Source organism: Mastomys coucha, unplaced genomic scaffold (genome assembly GCF_008632895.1).
Source record: "Mastomys coucha isolate ucsf_1 unplaced genomic scaffold, UCSF_Mcou_1 pScaffold13, whole genome shotgun sequence".
Classification (NCBI taxonomy): domain Eukaryota; kingdom Metazoa; phylum Chordata; class Mammalia; order Rodentia; family Muridae; genus Mastomys; species Mastomys coucha.
In genome coordinates this window covers 27,529,824-27,535,863 of record NW_022196895.1, presented here as the reverse complement: position 1 = coordinate 27,535,863, position 6,040 = coordinate 27,529,824, and the positions used below count along the sequence as shown (strand labels likewise).

The window sequence follows — 6,040 nt, the reverse complement described above, 5'->3', positions numbered from 1 at the left end:
TGGCCTATCTGCTCTTTCTCTTGGGCAGGCATAAATGGGTTTTTCTTGAGTTTTATATTGGGTCATAGGTCTCCCATAGCCAAATCCTTTACTCGCTACTCCAGCCTTACTCTGCCAATCAGATTGTGTGAGGGGTCCCACCAGCTCATAGGGGAGGTGTTCAGGTATGTCCCAAGCATCTATTCCTGCAGCTAACTGACACAGGTCAGGAGTTAGAACCGGCCACCATGTTCCCAGGGGTTGGAATGAGGAGGTCAACCAGATCATGTCTCCAGTTTGTGACAGTACTTGCCAGGTCAGAAGGTGGGGTTTGTGCAGATTGCTTTGGGAAAAAGGGTCAGCCAATACCAGTATGAGTAGGGTTAATCTACATGCCACTGTAACTTTAGCTTGAGAGGGTTGTCTGTCCTTGTTACTCGCCATTCAGTTCCGGGATTCGGGGCTGGCTTGACGAGTGAGGCGTGGATCCAGGCAGTGATGCTGTATACTTTGAGAGAGGTAGGCGTGGCCAGGAGAATGGTGTAAGGCCCCTTCCACCGAGGCTCAAGGCTGTTGGTGTGATGCCTTTGGACATAGACCGACTCTCCCACACTGAAAGGGTGGATCTCAATATCTGGTCCTGGCTGGTAATGATCTGCTAGCTGAGCCCACACATCTCTCTGAATCAGTTGGAGTCCTTTTAGCCTAGTGTACAGATCAGAATCACCAATTTGGCTAGGATCAAAACTGTCTGTCATGGACAAGGTAGGAGGGGGGATCCAAAGAGTATCTCAAAGAGGATGAGTTTAAAGGTGGAAGGAGTATGGCATGGAAGAGGGCTAAGGGAAGGAGCATCGTCCAGTCAGTACCGCCAGTCTCTAAGGACGATTTAGTTAAGGTCTCTGTTAGAGTTCTTTCTACCTGACCTGAGCTCTGGAGTCTATAAGCACAATGTAAATGCCAATTGGTCCCTAGAAACTTGGCCACATCTTGACTTACCTGGACTACAAATGGTGGACCGTTATCAGGTCCTAGTACCTTAGGTGCTCCGAACCGCAGGACTATTTCTTCCAGGATCTTCTTTGCCACAGTCTTTGCAGTCTCATTTTTGGTAGGGAAGGCTTCTACCCATCCTGAAAAGGTTATCTATAAAAACTAGCAGATATTTGTTACCATATTTAGCGGGCCTTACCTCTGTAAAATCAACTTCCCAGTAGAGTCCTGGTCGATCTCCTCTTAGCCTGTGTCTGACTTGGGCCTTTAGATGCCCAGCATTACCTTTTTAGCAAGTTATACATGATTTTACAACTTCTTCAGCGGCTCTTTGGGCACCGGGATGTTCTTGATCTTTCTTGTCAAGTAGAGCAACTAGTTTCTTGGCCCCTAAGTGAGTCCATTGATGCATCTGTTTCAGGAGTTGGTTAATTTTCAGGAGTTGGTCTTTGCTCAATTTGGGAGGTGAAGTAGAGTGAGTTAAAACAGGAGCTAGTTTAGAGGGTTCAGCAGCTGGGCCCAGGGCTGCCTCTCAGGCTGTCTGGTCAGTCATATTGTTCCCTTGTATGACCTTAGTCCAATTTTTCTGATGACCTGGGCAGTGGATGATGCTGACCATTGATGGTAGCATAAGAGCTGAAAGCAGGTTTAGAATTTCTTGCTTGTTTTTAATTTCTTTTCCAGCTGAGGTCAAAAGTCCAGTTGCTGGTAAATTTCAAGAGCCTTAGTCAAGGCTATAAGTTCAGCTTTCTGTGCCGAGGTGCCTGGTGGAAGTGCCTGAGACCAAATAACTCTTGTCCCATCTACTACCGCCGCCCCTGCCCGACTCTCACCGTTTTGTATGAAGCTGCTCCCATCTGTGAACCAAGTCAAATCAACATCTGAAAGGGGCTGATCAGTTAGATCTTCTTTAGTTCCATGAGCATGGGCAAGGATCTGTTGGCAGTCAGTCATGTTCTACAGATGCGTTCTCATCTGCCTCGGGAAGCAGGGTTGCCGGGTTGAGGTGGGCTGCTGGGGTAAATTTTATCTGATCCGAATTGAGGAGCAGTGTCTGGTAGTGAGTCATCCGTGCGTTAGTCAGCCAGTGTTCGGGAGGTTGTGGACCATGCTTTCTAAGGTGTGAGGGGCCATAATGGCCAAGTCCTGGCCCAAAGTCAATTTATCTGCATCTTCGACCCAGGAGGGCAACTGCTGCCATGGCCCTTAAACAATTGGGCCAACCTGCTTCCACGGGATCGAGTTTCTTTGACAGGTAAGCCACCAGTCAGTCCTAGGGGCCTAGAATTTTGGTGAGGACCCCTTTGGCTATCCCTTTAGCATCTGCTACAAACAGTTGAAATGGTCTGGTCGCATCAGGCAGTCCCAAGGCCGGGGCTGATAACAGGGCCCTTTTGATTTTGTCAAAGGCTTATTATTCCTTAGGCCCCCATGTGAAGGGGGACCCAGCCTTAGTCAATGGGTAGAGGGGTGCTGCCATTTCAGCAAACCCCGGTATCCAGAGTCTACAAAACCCTGCAGTCCCTGGGAACTCGTGTACCTGGTGAGGGTCTTTCGATGGGGGGAATCTGTGAGACTGCTTTCTTTCGTGCTTCTGTCAACCACCTCTGTCCATCTTTAAGGAGGTACCCCAAGTAACTAACCTGCTGTTGGTAGATTTGAGTCTTCTTGGCAGAAGCCCGATATCCAAGAGTTCCAAGCTCAGACAGCAAGTCCCAAGTCTTCTGATGGCACTTTTGCTCCATGTCTGCGCAGCCAGTAAGAGATCATCTACATATTGGAGTAGGGTTACCTGGGGGTTGGAGGCCTTAAAATGTGCAAGGTCTCGGTGTAGGGCCTTGTCAAAGATGGTGGGTGAATTCTTGAACCCTTGAGGCAGTCTGGTCCAGGTCAGTTGTCCAGAGATCCCCAGCTCTGGGTCTTTCCACTCAAAGGCAAACAGGGGCTAGCTGGAAGCACTGAGTCTTAGGCAGAAAAAGGCATCCTTCAAATCTAGTGCAGTATACCATTTTTGCTGCTGGGGCAGTGTGCTCAAGAGTTTGTAGGGATTTGGCACTGTGGGGTGTAAGTCCATTACCCATTTGTTGACCTCCCTTAGATCCTGCACAGTATGATAGTCTCCCGTGCCAGGCTTTTGGACTGGTAATAAGGGAGTGTTCCAAGGGGACTGGCACCTTACCAGTATGCCAAGTTGAAGCAGTATTTTGATGTGTGGCCTGATACGCCTCCTGGCTCATGGGGTATTGTCGAACTGCGATGGGGGTGGCCATGGCTTTTGCCTCTACTATGACTGGGGCTGGCATAGAGCCATGCCCATGTCCAATATCTCGGCCCAGGCCAGTGGTGTCTGTGTTAGCCACCACTGTATGTCTCTCTTTTTATTTTGGGCATCCAGAGGGTTTTCAAATAACTTGTATTCATCTTCTAGTTTTACTGTCAGAACTTGTAGCGGCCTCCCCCTCTTATCAGTCACAGTTGGGTGGTCAGAGTCAAAATGAATTTGGGCACCAACTTTAGTTAGTATGTCCCTACCTAGCAGGGGGTATGGGCATTCAGGGATAACCAAGTACGAGTGGGATACCCGGCCCATGCCAAGGTCCACTGTTCTTCGGGTAGTCCATGAATAGCACTGGTTTTTTGTGGCTCCTTGTACCCATGACTTTTTGTTTGATAACGGTCCCTCTGTTGTTAACAGGACTGAATGTTGGGCACTGGTGTCAACTAAGAACTGGACCGGCTTCCCCTCCACTCTTAAAGTTATCCTAGGCTCAGGGAGGGGGCTGAGCCTCGATTCTCCTAATCTTCTTCTTCTAAGGCCAAGATCTTGTCTCTAGAGGGAGCCCCCCTCTTCTTGGGCCAGTCCTTGATCCAGTGGCCTCTTTCTTTACAATAGGCACATTGGTCTTTCTCTAATGGTGGCCTGTGACCCACTTTCCCTGGCTCCTTTTGTCTATCCTTCCATCCTGACACTTCCTGTCCCCTAGCTACTATGGCCAAGATTCTACTCAGATTTCTCTCTTGTCTCTTTTCTCTGTGTAACTCACGCTCTTCTTGCTCCTTCCTACGCTTCTCCTCTCTCTCTTCTTCTTTCCTTTTTCTTTCTTCCTTTTCTTCTTCTGTCTCTCTTTTATTGTACACTTTATCTGCCTGTTTTACTAGATCTTGTAGAGAAAACCCTTGAAGGCCCTCCAATCTCTGAAGCTTCCTCCTGATATCTATGGCTAACTGATCGATCGATAAATGCTATCGCTACTGTGGCCTTATGTTCTTCTGAGCTCGGATCATAGGGAGTAAACCAGCGGAAAGCCTCCATAAGTCTCTCTAAAAACACCGTTGGTGGCTCAGTAGGTGCCTGAGACACTTCCCTTACCTTGGCCAGATTGGTGGGGCATCTGGAAGGCTACCATCGCCTGCCGGTACACTCTCAGATGCTCTTTACCTTCAGGGATGTCGAAATCCCAGTCCGGGCGGGTCAGAGGGAATCCCACATCAATCTCATTAGGGAGCTGGGTAGGTCCTCCCATCAGCACTTGGCACATTTTTGCATGCTTCTAGAAGCACCTGCTGTCTCTCCTCTGTAGCGAGGAGGGTCTGCAAGAGTTGCTGACAGTTGTCCCAGGTGGGCTGGTGAGAGAAAACTAAAGACTCAATGAGGTTAAATCCTGGGGGTTCTCAGAGAAAGAAGGATTATGGGTCTTCCAGTTATAGAGGTCTGAAGGGGAGAAAGGCCAGTATTGAAAAGGTCTATTTCTCTGTACATCACGGGGCCCGAATTCTCAGAGAGAGAGAGGGCAACCAACTCGGGGGGGGGGGGAAACTCCCCAACAACTCCTCGTCCCAGCAGCGGGGCCAGCCGCTGGTTCCTCTGTGGTAGGTTCTTTAGCCACCTCCAGGGAAGCTGGAGGGGTGGTGGGAGAGCTGCAGGGAGGCGGAGCCACCAGCGGGTGCCCCAGCGAGCAGCCAGCCGAGGGGGCTGGAGGGGCTGTGAGAAGTGCAGGTTGTGGAGGGAGGGTAGGAGGATAGGGAGGGGGAGGGTCAAGGAGAAGAAGGTGCGAAGTCAGATCTGGATAGACTTTCTTCTGAGGTTTTTCAGTCTCTGGTTGTTCTGGCCTTAGGACTAAAACAGCAGAGGAAGTAGGACCTGTGGAGGAAATAAAGGGAGGAACCCACAGGGGCGGGTTGAAAACCAAGTCTTCCCAAACCAATATGTATGGAACCTGGTCTGGATGCCCCTGAGGGCCTGGAGCTAGAGTCTTGTCTTTTATCTTTTTAATCTGTCTTAAGTCAAAAATCCCATCCTGTGGCCACCCTGTTTGGAACGTCGGCTATTCTGAGCTGCACAGAGTCTGCCAAGTTCCTTTCTTGATGTCTACTGACAAATTGTGAGCCCTACTCTTTATTTCTGACCAGTGTCCTAGCGTCAAAGTCAGTGGGGTCGTTAGAGTCTGTCCCATTGTTTCAGTCGGGTAGAAGAAATAGAGACACAAACCAAAGAACAGAATCCTCAAAGAGACAGTACAAACAAGGCCGTGAAGAGAGTGTGGCAAAAATGAAACTGAATCAGACGGATACCTTGTTGCAGTGAAATGTTCAAGGACTGGGTGGAGGGAGACCAGATATGATCCCTCCGAAGAATCCACTGAGGTGTCCCCCAGGGCTGAGACTGAATACTGAGACCCCTCAGCGGGTCGCTGAATTCTGAGGGAGAAAGGGGGAGGAAGCGAGTAACGTAGCATGACAAACTCACCAAACTGAAGTGCACGGAGACTGACAGGAGTGGAGACAGGCGGGGACGGTTTTCAAGCACTCGCTGTTTTCCTCCGAATTCAGGGGTCTTGGGGGTCTGAGGGCGCAGGAAAATCCCGGACAAGCCCCCAAATGAAAGACCCAAAGAGTCTTTCTCTCAGGACCCTCGCCCAAAGACCACCAAGAGTCCGAAATTCATTGCAACAGCAAGAGGATTTATTTGGTCCGGCACACCGGGGTTCAGCTGCCTTAGGGAAGGAGCCAAACCCCGGGTGACTGTTACAGAGAGTATTTAAGCTCAGAAACCGCAAGCAGGTGCGGG

At 49.8% G+C, this 6,040-nt stretch overlaps 1 pseudogene; it reads right to left on the bottom strand.

Moving 5' to 3' along the window:
* Window positions 1-3,256: 3,256 nt before the first annotated feature.
* Window positions 3,257-6,040, bottom strand: part of LOC116087809 — a 3,645-nt pseudogene continuing 861 nt past the window's right edge.